This window comes from Phyllobates terribilis, unplaced genomic scaffold, assembly GCF_046119375.1.
Source record: "Phyllobates terribilis strain yellow unplaced genomic scaffold, ASM4611937v1 Scaffold_9__5_contigs__length_417890890, whole genome shotgun sequence".
Lineage (NCBI taxonomy): Eukaryota > Metazoa > Chordata > Amphibia > Anura > Dendrobatidae > Phyllobates > Phyllobates terribilis.
Window position 1 is genome coordinate 368524639 of NW_027362769.1, and position 20346 is coordinate 368544984.

Below are 20346 nucleotides of genomic sequence, written 5' to 3' on the forward strand. Positions count from 1 at the left end.
CAAAAATGCAGGTTTTGCTGCGTTTTTTATGTGTTTTTTGTGCATTTTTTCCGTGTTTTTTCACTGTCCTTTTGTCTCTATTTACGCATGTATATAAAGTTCTGTGAAAAAAAAGAACCCCATTCTATTTTGCCATTAAAAACGCTGATGCAAATTTTGGTGCGTTTTTTTCAGCTTTTTTTTCACCACCCATTACATCCTATGGATGAAAAAATGCTGAAAAAACGCTGACAGAAGTGACATGCTCTTTTTTCCAAAAACCCAACCAAGGCAAAAAATACGCAACAAGAAAACATGATGTGTGAACAGAGAATTCTGGTTTCTCATAGACTTTGCTGGTACTGCCAGACGCAGCTGAAAATTTGCATAAAAGTCTGCAGCAAAAAATACGGAAAAACACAACATGTGTGAACATAGCCTTATAAACTGCTAAAATTTAAATGGTCGTTGTCCTTTCAACAAATTTTGCATAAACCAATAGTACAAGTGAATATAAGAAACATTGTAATGTATATTATCAGACAAATCGTCTTCTATCTCCATTTATGAGCCACTCCTCTCCCCACCTACCTACCCGTGCTTATCATTCACTCTGAAAACAGTTCAAATTAGTCTCGCTCAAGACTAGATGGCCAGTTAGCTCGTTCACTATCAGTTTACAGCTGCCAATTGGAGCCTTACAGGAGAGGAGGAGGATTAAGGAGCACAATGAGAAAACAAGCAGAGGCAGATCATGCTATAGGTTCTAGTAAGTGATTTAGCTTATCCCAGAGCTGGATTCACAGCCACTCTGCTCAATACACTGTATAATGTCTACCATGGTGCTGCTGCTTTCTTTCAGGTCCTTTATTCAACCCAGTGCTAGATTGATAGGCACACTACTTAATACTGTAAAATGTCTTCCATCGTGCTGCTGCGATCTAGCAGGTCTTATATCTCATTCCAGTGAGACTCACAGCTGCGCTGTTCAGTACTGTTGTGTAATGTCCTCCATATTGCTGCTGCTTCTGTGTATCTGTCCCCAGTGCTAGATTCACAGCCACACTGCTCAATACAGCTGTGTAATGTCCTCCATGGTGCTGCTGTTTTCTAGCAGGTATTTTATCTCACTGCAGTGCTAGATTCACAGCTGCGATGCTCAGTACTATTGTGTAATGTCCTCCATACTGCTGCTACTTTTAGCAGGTTGCTTATCTCACTCTAGTGACAGATTCACAGCTATACTGCTCAGTACTGCCGTGTAAAGCCCTCCACAGTGCTGCTACTTTCTAGTAGGTTGTTTTTCTCGTCCAAGTAGTAGATTCACAGCTACACTTCTCAGTACTGCTCTATAATGTCATCCATGCAGCAGCTTCTGAACGTGTGTTATACAGAGACAGGTGAGCAGGATCTCTTCATGTCTGTGTGTACAGTGTATGGGAGATCTCATAGCAGCTAGTCTCCTTTCACTAGCTCAGAGACAGCTGTAAATTAGAGGTAGGGTCTGCAGACGAGAAAACTGGTAAGAAATGCATAAATTGTATTCTTCATGTGCACACCTTTGACATCTAATTCTGAAAAGTCACTTGAAAGTGCAGGTACAAGGTTATGTGCCATTTTGAATGGTTTGTTTCGACAAGACTACCCTCTTTTTAACAGCCATCACAGTGATCAGTGCCGCGGCCACACATTTTTCTCTGCAGTGACCTCTGCTGGATCAGTAGAGTATTACAAGTCAAATTCATTGAATTGAATGGGTGATCATGTAATACATGGCTGAGCGGAGTCCTCCAGAGCAGGAGCTACACTTCTTATAGAAAAAGATCCTGAATGGGCCCCTCATAGGACATAAAGACATGGTGGCAATATAGGAGAATAGTGTGTCTGTTGTCGGGCTATGAGGGATGCCCCGTGAACTCTGAGTATTATTGGAACAGATACTATTTCTTATTGGACTGACTTACGTTTCAAGTTTAGTGCCCCCTTAACTAAATCAACACTTTTCAAGTGGCAAAGAGCGAGGGTGTCAGCTGAGCATCGAATAACCTAATAACTCCACCAAAACCCCATGCACATTGCTGAATGCTAATCCCGAGGCAACGCTTAGCTGATTTTTAATACGCCACCCAAACATAACACAACCTTATATATATTAACAATTTAAGTGGTGCCAGGACTGAAAAGCAAGCTTTTTTCTCAGCCTGGGAAAGCTGATTTTCTGCAGGAGCCCAGACAGTGATGACGGGGGAAGCCATGCCGAGATGCGGTTACACAGGCTTGGCAACTACTGCCTTGATGAATTTTATTTTATTTTTTTTTATGGAGCAACGTAAACCTCCCTTGATACCGACCACACAGCGTGAAAGGAGCGCAGGGCAGAGAGAGGGAGAGGTGAGCGCGGCTGTGAAGTGGGTCCTGGTAGGAGAGACTTGCAGCTGCTCCTCGCCCTATTACTAAAATCTGAGGGTCACTAGCCATGAGTCACAGGCAGCTCCGAAAACACTTGCGTATTGCATTGCTACATTTGCATGCAGTGGGTCCTTTCATTTAAGACCCCCATGAATCAGCCTGGAGCAGACAGCAGCTCTCTCTGGAGTACAAAAAAAAAAAATTAAAGGGGTTTTCTCATTTTTATAAATGGGTATTGTCGGATAGTCCTTGGAAATGCAAGCAATTTTGCAATTTACTCCTTGTTAAAATTTTCAGCCGTTCTTGAGATATTTAACACTTTTCTTTTGTTTACATCTCGTTGCCTTGGAGACCGACCACCGCTGCTAGAGAGTAGAACATATGCAGTGCAAACGAGCTCTTATCTACTGAGCTTGTGAGAAGTGTTTGAAGTTGGCCAGGATAGCTGAAGTGCGCTGTTACCTCCGAGTCCCGGCCAGCTTCAGCACAGTGATAACAAGCTAGACAGCAGCGGTGGTCGGTCTCCTGGGCAACGAACTGTAAACAAAACAAAAAGTGTTAATATCTCAAGAACGGCCAAAATTTTTTATAAGCAGTAAATTGCAAAACTACTTGTTTCTACAAGCTCTATCCGACAATTTCCATGTATGAAGAAATAACCCCTTTAAGCTTTATTTCCAAAATTTGAATACCCCTTTAAAACAGTTGTAATATTAGAATTTAGCAAGAAAGGACCATAGGGATTGCTTTCTAATAAGATCAGCTCCATGTAATTAGTAGGTATAGAAGCAGTGCTCACGCTGATGAAAACAATGTACATTTCTCAAAGGATCCATAAAGAAATTCAACATGTAAAGTCATTACTGGTATACAGTTTAGTGAAAAAAAGACCCTGGGGTAGTAGAAAATACATGTATATACAACACACCTCATTCCGTAGGACTGTATTCACACCCATCAGCTTCAATATTAAACCCACTGACAGGTGAAGTGGATGACATTGATTTGGTACATTGTTGCCTGTCTGGGGTGGGATATATGAGGAAGTGATCAGTCCGTTATTAAAGTTAATGAGTTGGATTTTGATTAAAAAAAAGTGTCAGGACATGCTGAGCATCGCAGCTATGATAGAAAGGTGTCAGGATATGATGAGCATCGCAGCTGTGATAGAAAAGTGTCAGGATATGCTGAGCATCGCAGCTGTGATAGAAAGGTGTCAGGATATGCTGAGCATCAGAGTTATGATAGCAAGGTGTAAGGATATGCTGAGCATCGCAGCTATAATAGAAAGATGTCAGGATATGCTGAGAATCGCAGTGGTGATAGAAAGGCGTCAGGATATGCTGAGCATTGCAGCTATGATAGAAAGGTGTCAGGATATGCTGAGCATCGCAGCTATGATAGAAATGTGTCAGGATGTGCTGAGCATCACAGCTATTATAGAAAGGTGTCAGGATATGCAGAGCATTGCAACTAGGATATGCTGAGCATCGCAGCTATGATAGAAAGGTGTCAGGATATGCTGAGCATCGCAGCTGTGATAGAAAGGTGTCAGGATATGCTGAGCATCACAGCTGTGATAGAAAGGTGTCAGGATATGCTGAGCATCACAGCTGTGATAGAAAGGTGTCAGGATATGCTGAGCATCACAGCTGTGATAGAAAGGTGTCAGGATATGCTGAACATAGCTGCTATGATAAAAGATGTCAGGATATGCTGAGCATCACAGCTATGATAGAAATGTGTCAGGATGTGCTGAACATCGCAACTATGACAGAAAGAGATTCAACATGTAAAGTCATTACTGGTATATAGTTTAGTGAAAAAAAGACCCCGGAGTAGTAGGACATACATGTATAAACAACACACCTCATTCTGTAGGTCTGTAGTCACACCAATCAGCTACAATATTAAACCCGCCGAGAGGTGACGTGGATGACATTGATTTGGTACATTGTCTCCTGTCTGGGGTGGGATATATGAGGCAGCAAGTGATCAGTCCATTATTAAAGTTATGATAGAAAGGCGTCAGGATATGCTGAGCTTCGCAGCTATGATAGACAGGGGTCAGCAGTTACGATAGAAAGCCATCAGGAGACGCAGAGCATCGCAACTATAACAGAAAGGTATCAGATCATTGCAGCTGTGATAAAAAGGTGTCAAGTCACGCAGAGCATCTCAGCTATGATAGAAAGATGTCAGGACACGCAGAGTATCGCAGCTATGATATAAAGGTATCAGAACATGCAAAATGTAGGTTTTTTTTCATTATACTGATGCACAAAACATGGAATAAAAAGTGATCAGGCCTCCAGTGGCTAGTGTATAAAGCAGGCCTCCGGTGGCTAGTGTATAAAGCAGGCCTCCGGTGGCTAGTGTATAAAGCAGGCCTCCGGTGGCTAGTGTATAAAGCAGGCCCCTGCTGACTAGTGTATAACGCATGCCCCTGCTGGCTAGTATAAGAATGAGATCTGTATTCTTTCAGTATGTAACCTTTGCTTTTTCAGGCGTCTAATCAGCTTGTATGATCCTCACATTCAGTGTTATGAGTAGCCCAGAGAGGCATCCTATACCATAAAGAGTTTCTATAGCCGACGTCCAGTATGGAGGCTTATTACACTTTTTATAGAGGCATACTTTGCATGCCTACACTCTGATGGCTACTTCCATAGTTACTATTAGTTCTTTAGTCTCATGTCTATGGATTTGTGCGGACCTTTGTAAAGACGTTGAAGTTTTGGATTAGCCAATACAAGACTATGAAAAGACCCCGGCACAAGAGCAGCACTATAGTCACGCCAGCTTTCGGCACAAGCTGTAGGAGCTCCCGCAGACCATGTTTTCTGTGCTGACAAAGTGAGATCTTTTAACCTGCAGTATTGTGCAGGAGCTATAGGCAGGTGTGAAAAAAATACTGCACAGTAAGAAGCTTTCACAAATAGAAGTGTTAATAGCTGATTTTTATCAATTAAATATTAAGGGGTGAAAAACAGCCAAACTCCGCTACATGAGGAGAGGTTGTAGAAGACAGTTTCAGGTCACAGGTTATCCACCATGACAAGACTAAGAAAAGCAACAAGACACAAGGTAGTTATACTGCATCAGCAAGGTGTCTCCCAGGCAAATACTTCACAGCAGACTGAGATTTCAAGATGTGCGGTTAAAGCGCTTTGGAAAAAAGCATTAAGAAGTGGTCAATTAAGAGGACTGTAAACCCAGTGGTCATCCAAGGAAACCTAATGCGGCAGATGAAAGACATAGGACTTCAGTTGCATCAGCTCAGACCTAGTTACACCCATCTACCTTTCGGAGAAGTCTGGCCAGACCTAGTTACACCCATCTATTTTTCGGAGAAGTCTGGCCAGAAGTGATCTGCAAGGAAGAATTGAGGCCAAAACCCATACCTTCGATCTGGAAACAAGGCAACATGACTCAACTATACACGGAAACAGAGGAACTGGGGTGCAGAAAAATGGCAGAAGGTGCTCTGGGCCGATGGGTCAAAAATGTGACATATTTGGCTGTAATTGAAGGCAGACTGTTCTCCAAGGGCTGGAAAGAAGTACAATAATGAGTATCTGCAAGCAGCAGTGAAGCACAGTGGAGGCTCAGGATTAATGGTGTCCTCAATGCTGAGAAATACAGGCAGATACTTTTCCATCAAGTAATACCATCAGGGAGGCATCTGATTGGCTTCAATTTATTTTGAGCAGAACAACGACCCCAAACACACAGCCAATGTCATTAAGGATTGTCTACAGTGTAAAGAACAAGGAGTCCTGGGAGTGATGATCTGGCCACAACAGGGCCCTGATCTCACATCATCCAGTCTGTCTGGGATTAGATGAAGAGACATAAGGATTTATGTAAAATACATCCCCAGAAGATCTGTGGTTAGTTCTTCAAGATGTTTGAAACAATCTCCCTGCCGAGTTCCTTCAAAGACTGTGTTTAGGTACAAGTACCAAGGAGAACTAAGGAAGACAAAAGGCGGTCAGCAATTTTGATATGATTTAGATTTCTCATTTGTTTATTCACTTTGCATTTTGTTAAATAATACAAAATAAACTATTAACATTTCTATTTTTGAAAACATTCTTACTTTGCAGCATTCGTTCCACGCCTACCTAAAATTTTTGCACAGAAATATATATTTGTGTACCCATTTAAAGAATGCACTATATACACTAAGTATGTGGTCAGTGATGCAGAGACGGATTAGAGGAAGTGGCGGGTCTTTGTCCATCTACAGCAAGTCTTGGTGGGTCTTTGTCTACAGTAAGTGGGGGTGAGTCATTGTCCATCTACAGTAAGTGGCGGCGGGTACTTTTCAACCTACAGTAAGTGGGGACGGGTCTTTGTCCATCTACAGTAAGTGGGGACGGGTCTTTGTCCATCTACAGTAAGTGGGGGCGAGTCTTTGTCCATCTACAGTAAGTGGGGGCGGGTCATTGTCCATCTACAGTAAGTGGGGGGCGGGTCTTTGTCCATCTACAGTAAGTGGGGACGGGTCTTTGTCCATCTACAGTAAGTGGGGGCGGATCTTTGTCCATCTACAGTAAGTGGGGGCGGGTCTTTGTCCATCTACAGAAAGTGGGGGCGGGTCTTTGTCCATCTACAGAAAGTGGGGGCGGGTCTTTGGCCATCTACAGTAAGTGGGGGCGGGTCTTTGTCCATCTACAGAAAGTGGGGGCGAGTCATTGTTCATCTACAGTAAGTGGGGGCGGGTCTTTGTCCATCTACAGTAGGTGGGGGCGGGTCTTTGTCCATCTACAGTAAGTGGGGACGGGTCTTTGTCCATCTACAGTAAGAGGGGACGGGTCTTTGTCCATCTACAGTAAGTTGGGACGGGTCTTTGTCCATCTACAGTAAGTGGGGGCGGATCTTTGTCCATCTACAGTAAGTGGGGGCGGATATTTGTCCATCTACAGTAAGTGGGGACGGGTCTTTGTTCATCTACAGTAAGTGGGGCGGATCTTTGTCCATCTACAGTAAGTGGGGGCGAGTCTTTGTCCATCTGCAGCTAGTGGGGTCGGGTCTTTGTCCATCTACAGTAAGTGGGGGCGGATCTTTGTCCATCTACAGTAAGTGGGGACGGATCTTTGTCCATCTACAGTAAGTGGGGGCGGATCTTTGTCCATTTACAGTAAGTGGGGGCGGATCTTTGTCCATCTACAGTAAGTGGGGGTGGGTCTTTGTCCATTTACAGTAAGTGGGGGTGGGTCATTGTCCATCTACAGTAAGTGGGGGCGGATCTTTGTCCATCTACAGTAAGTGGGGACGGATCTTTGTCCATCTACAGTAAGTGGGGGCGGATCTTTGTCCATCTACAGTAAGTGGGGGCGGATCTTTGTCCATCTACAGTAAGTGGGGGTGGGTCTTTGTCCATTTACAGTAAGTGGGGGTGGGTCTTTGTCCATCTACAGTAAGTGGGGGCGGATCTTTGTCCATCTACAGTAAGTGGGGGCGGGTCTTTGTCCATCTACAGTAAGTGGGGGCGGATATTTGTCCATCTACAGTAAGTGGGGACGGATCTTTGTTCATCTACAGTAAGTGGGGGCGGGTCTTTGTCCATCTACAGTAAGTGGGGACGGGTCTTTGTTCATCTACAGTAAGTGGGGCGGATCTTTGTCCATCTACAGTAAGTGGGGGCGAGTCTTTGTCCATCTGCAGTAAGTGGGGGCGAGTCTTTGTCCATCTGCAGTAAGTGGGGGCGAGTCTTTGTCCATCTGTAGTAAGTGGGGGTGGGTATTTGTTCATCTACAGTAAGTGGGGCGGATCATTGTTCATCTACAGTAAGTGGGGGCGGATCATTGTCCATCTACAGTAAGTGGGGGCGAGTTTTTGTCCATCTGCAGTAAGTGGGGGCGGGTCATTGTCCATCTACAGTAAGTGGGGGCGAGTCTTTGTCCATCTGCAGTAAGTGGGGGCGGATCATTGTCCATCTACAGTAAGTGGGGGTGAGTTTTTGTCCATCTGCAGTAAGTGGGGGCGGGTCATTTTCCATCTACAGTAAGTGGGGGCGAGTCATTGTCCATCTACAGTAAGTGGGGGCGGGTCATTGTCCATCTACAGTAAATGGGGGCGGATCTTTGTCCATCTACAGTAAGTGGGGACGGATCTTTGTCCATCTACAGTAAGTGGGGGCGAGTCTTTGTCCATTTACAGTAAGTGGGGGTGGGTCATTGTCCATCTACAGTAAGTGGGGACAGGTCTTTGTCCATCTACAGTAAGTGGGGACGGGTCTTTGTCCATCTACAGTAAGTGGGGGCGAGTCTTTGTCCATTTACAGTAAGAGGGGACGGGTCTATCTCCATCTACAGTAAGTGGGGGCGGATCTTTGTCCATCTACAGTTAGTGGGGGCAGATCTTTGTCCATCTACAGTTAGTGGGGGCAGATCTTTGTCCATCTACAGTAAGTGGCGGCGGATCATTGTCCATCTACAGTAAGTGGGGACGGGTCTTTGGCCATCTACAGTAAGTGGGGACGGTCATTGCTCTACCCCTATTTCTACTTTGCATGCAGGCATAACAGAGAGGCAGGCTTTCAGTCCAGTACAGACAAGCTGTTGGACAGTGACAGAAGAAATGCATGTTGGGAAATGAGAGAAAGGAAGTTCCAGCTACTATGATGCTGGTAGAATACTGATGAAGAGGAACTATAAACCGATAAAGAGCAGATGTTACAGAGTATGAGAAGCAGTACAGTTTCTGGATATATTAAACTGGTATGTGCACGAAAAGTAGTTTTACCTTGATGTGGGGGGCGAAAAGGCAACACTCCCACACTTTTCTACAGGTTTTAGGTTATAGATATGTTATATAGGACTGGTCATCCCTCATAACGTGTCCGTTTTAGTAAATACTTGCCTTCCCACTTAAATAACGATTCTGAATCATATTTTCTTATAACTCTGTGCTAAGCTGCACCTCTATTATTCCTCTTGGAAATGTATAACTACATTGACAATAGGGCGTCACCATTTCACTTGTCAGTAGGGTGTGTTCCCATATAATCTGATAATATCCAGGTAGCGCTGATAGTGTCAGACTATGCAGGCAAATGCTTTATTGACAAGAGGAATATTAACCTCCTGTTGTTAACCAGGGGGAATAACAGAGGAAAGGCTCAATTTAATATTCTAAGAAAAGATGTCGCAGAGTTCTTATTTTACGTAAGATGCCTCCTAATATATTATACAAGTAAATATAGTAATGTGCAATTCACTCAGTGCCCCCCCCTACTTGTTGTTTGGGGGCTTCTTAATCCCCTAATATGTTAAGAATAAGCCATGTATTACATTGTGCTCCCGGAGCAGCACTCTCTCCTTGTTTTTCTGTCCCCCCAGTAGTGTTGGCGGAGAAGAGGGGGCACTATATTTCGCTGCAGACCCATCAGCGCTGGTTTCAGGAGACATCACGTTTTGGAACTTGTCAGGATGGATAATCTAAATTAGGAATCAAAACATTTGGTGCTGAGTAGCAAAAAGAGGGAAATCAAAGTGAGTCCTTGTTAGCGGTGGAGTCAGCAGTCTCACTTAATGCAGAGACTCCAGTGGGCAGAGCTCCTGACATACCAGCTCTTCACAGGGCGCTACTGAAAAGCGGCACAAACAACCGGCAAACATTCCACTAGGTCTGAGAAAAAGCGGCTAGTGATAATAATAATAACAACACATCTCTCACAGCACAAACAACATGTTTACCAGCGACTATAGAGAACCACAGAACTGTGCGTTATACAGAGATAATGCCCCCCCCGTACATTATAAGAATATTATAAGTCACAGAGGACTTCTGTAACCACAAGGTCACATTTGTGCAGGCCACACACTGAGGTGACATTACTTAGCTTTAATAGGCTCAGCTGCTGCAGAATCTCTTTTTAAAGGCTACAGGGGACATTCCTTTAATTATCTTCATATAAAATCTACCCATCTTATTACTAAGGGTGCGGATTATGATGCATTGCAGCAGCTAGGGCGCACAACTGTACTACACAGCTGCTGAAGAACCTCATTTTTAAAAAGAAGTGTCACCCCCCACCCCTCCAAAGTACACATCCATGGTTTCTGCACCAGGACAAGCGAGTGCTGTCAATCCACATACAGGGAGGTGACAAGCCATGTTAATTAAGGGGGCGGAATGGTGCACTGAGTAGTGATGAGCGAGCACTAAAACGCTCGGATGCTCGAAGCTCGGGTCGAGCACATTGGAATACTCGGGTGCTGAGCAACGAGCCCAATATATGTCTATGGGAAACTCGAGCATTTTTCTGGCGGTCCCCCCCGGCGGTCTGCAGAAGATCAAAAATTGCCCAAATCGATGGGAACAGTGCTCAATTAAACGTCAGGCAGGCAGAATATAAAGGCAGGCAGGGTATATAGGAGGGTGCATGAAAAACATAGCAGGGCACTCAGAACACACTAGTGCCCTCCGATTTTCATGCTCACGTCTCTTTCAAAAAGCCGGCCGGCAATTCATCAGCTGCATTCACCGGTACCCGACAATTTGCGCTCTGCAGTGTCTCTGAAGGATGGCATGCTGGATGGCAGCGTTCTGCTACCATCCAGCCTGCCATCTCAATGCCGTCCCAGCGTGGGAGAATTCTCCTGCTCAAGCGGTGACGTCATTTGCCCGCACCGCATGCGCAGGAGAATTCTCCCACGCTGTCAGTGACGTGCATGGGGTGAGCTGAGTTCATTGGACATGAACTCGGCTCATCTGGATGCCATCACAGCTAGACACTGAGGAGCTTCACTAAGGAGCTTCACTGAGGAGCTTCTCAGTGTCTTCGGCATGGCAAGCTGGATGGCAGCGTTCTGCTGCGATCCAGCCTGTCATGTCAATGTAGCAGAGCTGGAGCTGTCCTGGGAACCATGGAAAGGTAAGGATGAGGTTGGTTTATTTTACTTTTATTGCAGGAGATCGTTGGCTTCAGCTGGAATGGGCGTGATGGTAAGTATGGTTTAATTTAGAACATTAAAGATTGGTGTCTTTATTTCAATTAAAGGACTTTATTCTGGGTGTTTGTGTTTTTTTTAACTTTGACTATGGGGTTAGTAATGGGGGTGTCTTATAGACGCCTCTCCATTACTAACCTGGGCTTGATGTCAGCTGGCATTATAAGCTGACATCAACCCCAGCCCTATTACCCCACTGCCACCACTACAGGGCAGTGGGAAGAGCGAGGCTAAGTGCCAGAATTGGCGCATCCTATGGATGAACCATTTCTGTGGCGGCTGACGGCTGGTGTTTCTAGCCTGGGAGGGGGCCAATATTCATGGCACCCTTCCTGGGCTATTAATATCAGCCCCCAGCTGTCTGCCTAGCCTTTGCTAGCTATTAAAATAGGGGGGACGACACGTCATTTTTTTTTGGGTCCCCCATTTTATTAGCTAGTAAAGGCTAGGTATTCAGCTGGGGGCTCATATTAGTAGTCTGGGAAGCTCTGTGGGTATTACCCCCTTCCCAGGCTTCAAACATCTGCCCCAGCCTTCTGCTTAACCTCCGCTAGAGACTAAAATTAGGGGGAACCCCACGCCAATTTTTTTTTTTAATAAATCCTATATTTTAACACTAAATGACAAGTACAGTAACCAACACTGTCACTGTACTTATTATACATGTGACTGACATGTTTCTATCTATCTATCTAATCTATGTGTGATGCTCTATTCTTTCTGTTCTAAATTGTCGGGTACCGGTGTATGCCGCTGCTGAATTGCCGGCTTTTCATGTTTCACTGTGAGCACTGTTCCCATCGATTTGGGAAATCACTGTAATGCCACAACCACCATGGCTGTGACATTACATTGAGTGGCAGACAATCCCTGCATGATTCGTGCTCTAAATAGCGCCAGACATGCAGGACGGGGACCCGAGCTCCCGCCCGAGCATCTCGAAAGTACTCGGCGAGCTCCAAGCATCTCAAGTACTGAGATGCTCGGGCGAGTACCGAGCAGTGGCGAGCATGCTCGCTCATCACTAGCACTGAGCGCTCGGCCACACCAAGAGTGCACCGGGCACCATAAGGTGTACACTGAATAAATGTTTTTTTCTGGACAGTAAAGCTGACGATCACTACACTTTTATAGCGGCTAAGTCCTCTGTATGACCCTGTGCTTAGTTTAATTAGTGTTTTTGTGGGGTGACCAACTCACTTTAATAGGGAGAGAGTGCTATATATCAGCGGTGGTCACAGATCATATTTCCAGAAAGTTTCTTTCCCCTGTATCAGATTGATTCTGCAAGGAGAGATAAGAGGCGCACATATAGTATTGCTTATCTCTATATAATCAACAGATTCTGACATTAGAAAGTGATGTTTATACACATTTTATAGGGGTCTTCTCCCCTAGAAGTGTTTTGAGCCTGGTGGAGATGCTGTGCAGGGGCACACAGACTGCCTATAGTTCTGTAAGACACAATCGTGGGGATTGTGCTGTGTGCACACAATACCACTATTACAAATGGCATATAATAGATGGCGGGGTCAGGCTACAGATTTTGCCCTAATCACTGGCAGCATAAAATAGCAGTATATTACTAGGTTTTAAAAAGGATCTGTCACTATTGCAAAAAAATAAGATAAATACCTTGGAAAAATCCCTGAGCTCCCCTTATTCTGCAGCTTTTTTCCTTTTTGCACTGTGTCGCTCCATTGCAGAGATATTCACTTTTTTTTTTTTCTGGAACACAGTATGTGAAATCTCTGCCTGTAGTGCAACTGGGTGGTCCTGTCTAGGGGTGTGTGCTTTTACCCCTCCCTCCCAGACGCTGCCAAACACAGCTCAGCAGCTGTTCTAGCAGTCTAGTAGTTTTGGATGCTGCCAGACAGAAGTAAAACGCACACACCCCCAGAGAGGACTTTGAAGAACCACCCAGTTGCACTATAAGCAGAAATTGCACATACTGCGCTGCAAAAGCAACAAATGTGAATATCTCTGCAATGGAGCGATGCAGCTCAAAATGGAAAAAAGCAGCCGAATCAGGGAAGCTCAGGGATTTTCACAAGGTATTTAACTTGTTTTTTTTGTGCGAGTGACAGGTCCACTTAAAGGCTATTTCACGTGACTGTGTAGCGGCCGCATTTTTTTGTCCATTTTACGGCTGCCATTCCCAGCCTAGAAGTGCAGCCACTATACGGTTGTGTAAACTCCAGATTACACTGTAGTGTTTTAGAGAAAACACAGTTTGATCTGGTCATGTCAAGAAGTGTCCGTTGGGTGGATCCCCTCCGGCTGCTTCCTGTCCAGCTTGATTGGCAAATGTAAATAGGGAGACACCTGTCAATCAAACCAAGCTGGGGGAGTGAAAAGAAAATAACCGCCCAGTGGACACTTCATTCTGTGCCAGATTTATCTCCAACTATGTTTTTCCTGAAACACTATAGAGTAATACAAAAATCACTGCAGTTAGGTATCCTTCTGCTATTTGAAGCTGCTAGTGGTTGCAGCTCGCTGACATAGTTTTTATTCATTCCATAGTTATATTACTTTTTCTACTTTTATACCACTACACTATACTCTGACGTTCCGTACAGTCATGCATATTCCTATAAGAGGATCGGAAGGGCCGTGACAATGGAGAGAGGGTTCCCTAGAAGGTCTAGGATATACTCCCTGGGAATGTGAGTGCATTCCAACCTATTTACACCTCCCTACCCCTTATAACTGCACACATGCAACCTCACCACAAAACACACGCAGCCCTCCTCACCACAAAACACAAACACACGGCCCACCTCACCGCAAAACACAGAGGGGAATACCCGATCTCCAGCCTGGAAACGAGATCTGGAGGCTCTGACCTCAGGCACCCCGAAGGAATGAGCCGCCAAAGGTTTGGATAAACACAGCCACCTATAGATCGCTTCTCCATGCTTCCAAATTTCAATTTTCTTCTTCAGGCTCGAGCTCCGAACTACAGCCGGCTCTTAAAAAAAATAATAATTACCAGTTTCTCCTTCAGCGGGAAGGTCTTAATATCTCTTAGCGACATTCTTGTGGCCTACGGAGACCTAAGAGCCAAAAAAAACGGCGAGGTAGGGTCTGAAAATCAAAATACACTTGATGGGGTTAAACATCTGTCTTAAGATAAATTGGGAAAAAGTCCACAGACTAAGGAAAGTAATCGGGTAAAAAGTACCGACACGGGGCACAGTCCTATGTCAAAGCAACGAAAAGTGAGCGAGTGCCAGGCGATTATTTGGTTGTCATTACCAAGAATCCTGAGGATGAAGAGGATCACAATCACACTGACCGCAATCTAACGTCTGGAATGTGATATTTCATGAAGATTTACTGTCAGTATCTCAAGGAATAAGTGTACAAATCAGAAGGGTAAAGACCAAGTTAGAAAGCTCTTGGATAAGCACTTTGATGTCAGAGAAGCGGCCACTTATACCCTAAAAATTACAACCCAAGAAAGAAAAAGAATTGACATTCTCAGGACCAAATCTGAATCTGTAATGGTGCACTTGATTTTACGTTCAGCTTACAATGCTGATGGTTTCCTCTTGTATGATAGATGAGGCATTGGGCCACTGATGTCACAGTACAGAGATAATACAAACAGTGATGTCACAGTACAGGGATAATACACACAGTGATGTCACAGTGCAGGGATAATACACACAGTGATGTCACAGTACAGGGATAATACACACAGTGATGTCACAGTACAGGGATAATACACACAGTGATGTCACAGTACAGGGATAATAAACACAGTGATGTCACAGTACAGGGATAATAAACACAGTGATGTCACAGTACAGGGATAATACACACAGTGATGTCACAGTACAGGGATAATACACACAGTGATGTCACAATACAGGGATAATACACAGTGATGGCACAGTGCAGAGATAATACACAGTAATGTCACAGTACAGAGATAATACACAGTGATGTCACAGTACAGAGATAACACACAGTGATGTCACAGTACAGAGATAATACACAGTGATATCACAGTACAGAGATAATACACACAGTGATGTCACAGTACAGGGATAATACACACAGTGATGTCACAGTACAGAGATAATACACACAGTAATGTCGCAGTACAGGGATAATACACACTGTGATGTCACAGTACAGGGATAATACACAGTGATGTCACAGTACAGGCATAATACACAGAGAAAATACACAGTGATATCACAGTACAGAGATAATACACAGAGATATCACAGTACAGAGATAATACACACAGTGATGTCACAGTACAGAGATAATACACACAGTGATGTCACAGTACAGATATAATACACACAGTGATGTCACAATACAGGGATAATACACACAGTGATGTCATAGTACAGGGAGAATACACACAGTGATCTCACAGTACAGGGATAATACACACAGTGATGTCACAGTACAGGGATAATACACACAGTGATGTCACAGTACAGGAATAATACACACAGTGATGTCACAGTACAGGGAGAATACACACACTGCTGTCACAGTACAGGGATAATACACACAGTGATGTCACAGTACAGGGATAATAAACACAATGATGTCACAGTACAGGGATAATAAACACAGTGATATCACAGTACAGGGATAATCCAAACAGTGATGTCACAGTACAGGGATAATACATACAGTGATGTCACAATACAGGGATAATACACAGTGATGTCACAGTACAGAGATAATAAACAGTGATGTCACAGTACAGAGATAATACACAGTGATGTCACAATACAGAGATAATACACAGAGATAATACACAGTGATATCACAGTACAGAGATAATACACAGAGATGTCACAGTACATATATAATACACACAGTGATGTCACAGCACAGGGAGAATACACACAGTGATTTCACAGTACAGGGATAATACACACACTGCTGTCACAGTAAAGAGATAATACACACAGTAATGTCACAATATGGGGATAATGAACAGTGATGTCACAGAATAGGGATAATACACACAGTGATGTCACAGTACAGGGATAATACACACAGTGATGTCACAGTACAGGGATAATAAACACAGTGATGTCACAGTACAGGGATAATAAACACAGTGATGTCACAGTACAGGGATAATACACACAGTGATGTCACAGTACATAGATAATACACACAGTGATGTCACAGTACAGAGATAATACACAGAGATAACACACAGTACAGGGATAATAAGAAACAGTGATGTCACAATACAGGGATAATACACAGTGATGTCACAGTACAGAGATAATACACAGAGATAACACACAATGATGTCACAGTACAGGGATAATAAACACAGTGATGTCACAGTACAGGGATAATACACACAGTGATGTCACAGTACAGGGAGAATACACACAGTGATGTCACAGTACAGAGATAATACACACAGTGATGTCACAATACAGAGATAATACACAGTGATATCACAGTACAGAGATAATACACACAGTGATGTCACAATACAGGGATAATACACAGTGATGTCACAATACAGGGATAATACACAGTGATGTCACAGTACAGGGATAATACACACAGTGATGTCACAATACAGGGATAATACACAGTGATGGCACAGTGCAGAGATAATACACAGTAATGTCACAGTACAGAGATAATACACAGTGATGTCACAGTACAGAGATAACACACAGTGATGTCACAGTACGGGGATAATAAACAGTGATGTCACAGTACAGGGATAATACACACAGTGATGTCACAGTACAGGGATAATAAACACAGTGATGTCACAGTACAGGGATAATACACACAGTGAGGTCACAGTACAGGGATAATACACACAGTGATGTCACAGTACAGGGATAATACACACAGTGATGTCACAGTACAGGGATAATACACACAGTGAGGTCACAGTACAGGGAGAATACACACAGTGATGTCACAATACAGAGATAATACACACAGTGATGTCACAATACAGAGATAATACACAGAGATAATACACAGTGATATCACAGTACAGAGATAATACACAGTGATGTCACGCTACAGAGATAACACACAGTGATGTCACAGTACAGGGATAATAAACACAGTGATGTCACAGTACAGGGATAATACACACAGTGATGTCACAGTACAGAGATAATACACAGAGATAATACACACAGTGATGCCACAGTACAGAGATAATACACACAGTGATGTCACAGTACAGGGAGAATACACACAGTGATGTCACAGTGCAGGGATAATAAACACAGTGATGTCACAGTACAGATATAATACACAGTGAAGTCACAGTACAGGGAGAATACACACAGTGATGTCACAGTGCAGGGATAATCCACACAGTGATGTCACAGTACAGGGATAATCCACACAGTGATGTCACAGTACAGGGAGAATACACAGTGATGTCACAGTACAGGGATAATACACAAAGTGATGTCACAGTACAGGGATAATCCACACAGTGATGTCACAGTGCAGGGATAATCCACACAGTGATGTCACAGTACAGGGATAAAACACACGGTGATGTCACAGTACAGGGATAATACACATGGTGATGTCACAGTACAGGGATAATACACACAGTGATGTCACAGTACAGGGATAATACACAGTGATGTCACAGTGCAGGGATAATACACACAGTGATATCACAGTACAGGGATAATAAAGACAGCGATGTCACAGTACAGATATAATACACAGTGATGTCACAGTACAGAGATAATAAACACAGTGATGTCACAGTACAGGAATAATACACACAGTGATGTCACAATACAGGGAGAATACACACAGTGATGTCACAGCACAGGGATAATAAACACAGTGATGTCACGGTACAGGGATAATACACACAGTGATGTCACAGGACAGGGATAATACACACAGTGATGTCACAGTACAGAGATAATACACACAGTGATGTCACAGTACAGGGAGAATACACACAGTGATCTCACAGTACAGGGATAATACACACAGTGATGTCACAGTACAGGGATAATACACACAGTGATGTCACAGTACAGGAATAATACACACAGTGATGTCACAGTACAGGAATAATACACACAGTGATGTCACAGTACAGGGAGAATACACACAGTGATGTCACAGTACAGGGATATTAAACACAGTGATATCACAGTACAGGGATAATCCAAACAGTGATGTCACAGTACAGGGATAATACACACAGTGATGTCACAGTACAGGGAGAATACACACAGTGATCTCACAGTACAGGGATAATACACACAGTGATGTCACAGTACAGGGATAATACACACAGTGATGTCACAGTACAGGAATAATACACACAGTGATGTCACAGTACAGGGATAATACACAGTGATGTCACAGTACAGGGATAATAAACAGTGATGTCACAGTATAGAGATAATACACAGTGATGTCACAATACAGAGATAATACACAGTGATATCACAGTACAGAGATAATACACAGAGATGTCACAGTACATATATAATACACACAGTGATGTCACAGCACAGGGAGAATACACACAGTGATTTCACAGTACAGGGATAATACACACACTGCTGTCACAGTAAAGAGATAATACACACAGTAATGTCACAATATGGGGATAATGAACAGTGATGTCACAGAACAGGGATAATACACACAGTGATGTCACAGTACAGGGATAATACACACAGTGATGTCACAGTACAGGGATAATACACACAGTGATGTCACAGTACATAGATAATACACACAGTGATGTCACAGTACAGAGATAACACACAGAGATAACACACAGTACAGGGATAATGCACACAGTGATGTCACAATACAGGGATAATACACAGTGATGTCACAGTACAGAGATAATACACAGAGATAACACACAGTGATGTCACAGTACAGGGATAATACACACAGTGATGTCATAGTACAGGGAGAATACACACAGTGATGTCACAGTACAGGGATAATACACACAGTGATGTCATAGTACAGGGAGAATACACACAGTGATGTCACAGTACAGAGATAATACACACAGTGATGTCACAATACAGAGATAATACACACAGTGATGTCACAATACAGGGATAATACACAGTGATGTCACAGTACAGGGATAATACACACAGTGATGTCACAATACAGGGATAATACACAGTGATGGCACAGTACAGAGATAATACACAGTAATGTCACAGTACAGAGATAATACACAGAGATAACACACAGTGATGTCACAGTACAGGGATAATAAACACAGTGATGTCACAGTACAGGGATAATACACACAGTGATGTCACAGTACAGGGATAATAAACACAGTAATGTCACAGTACAGGGATAATACACACAGTGAGGTCACAGTACAGGGATAATACACACAGTGATGTCACAGTACAGGGATAATACACACAGTGATGTCACAGTACAGGGATAATACACACAGTGAGGTCACAGTACAGGGAGAATACACACAGTGATGTCACAATACAGAGATAATACACACAGTGATGTCACAATACAGAGATAATATACAGAGATAATACACAGTGATATCACAGTACAGAGATAATACACAGTGATATCTCAGTACAGAGATAATACACAGTGATGTCACGCTACAGAGATAACACACAGTGATGTCACAGTACAGGGATAATAAACACAGTGATGTCACAGTACAGGGATAATACACACAGTGATGTCACAGTACAGAGATAATACACAGAGATAATACACACAGTGATGCCACAGTACAGAGATAATACACACAGTGATGTCACAGTACAGGGAGAATACACACAGTGATGTCACAGTGTAGGGATAATAAACACAGTGATGTTACAGTACAGATATAATACACAGTGAAGTCACAGTACAGGGATAATACACACAGTGATGTCACAGTGCAGGGATAATCCACACAGTGATGTCACAGTACAGGGATAAAACACACGTGATGTCACAGTACAGGGATAATACA

At 43.4% G+C, this 20346-nt stretch overlaps 1 protein-coding gene across 7 annotated transcripts in view; it reads right to left on the bottom strand.

Moving 5' to 3' along the window:
* Positions 1 to 20346, bottom strand: part of LOC141162277 (ankyrin repeat and fibronectin type-III domain-containing protein 1-like) — a 305183-nt gene that overhangs the window by 105519 nt on the left and 179318 nt on the right. The gene's annotated exons all lie outside the window — the stretch shown is intronic.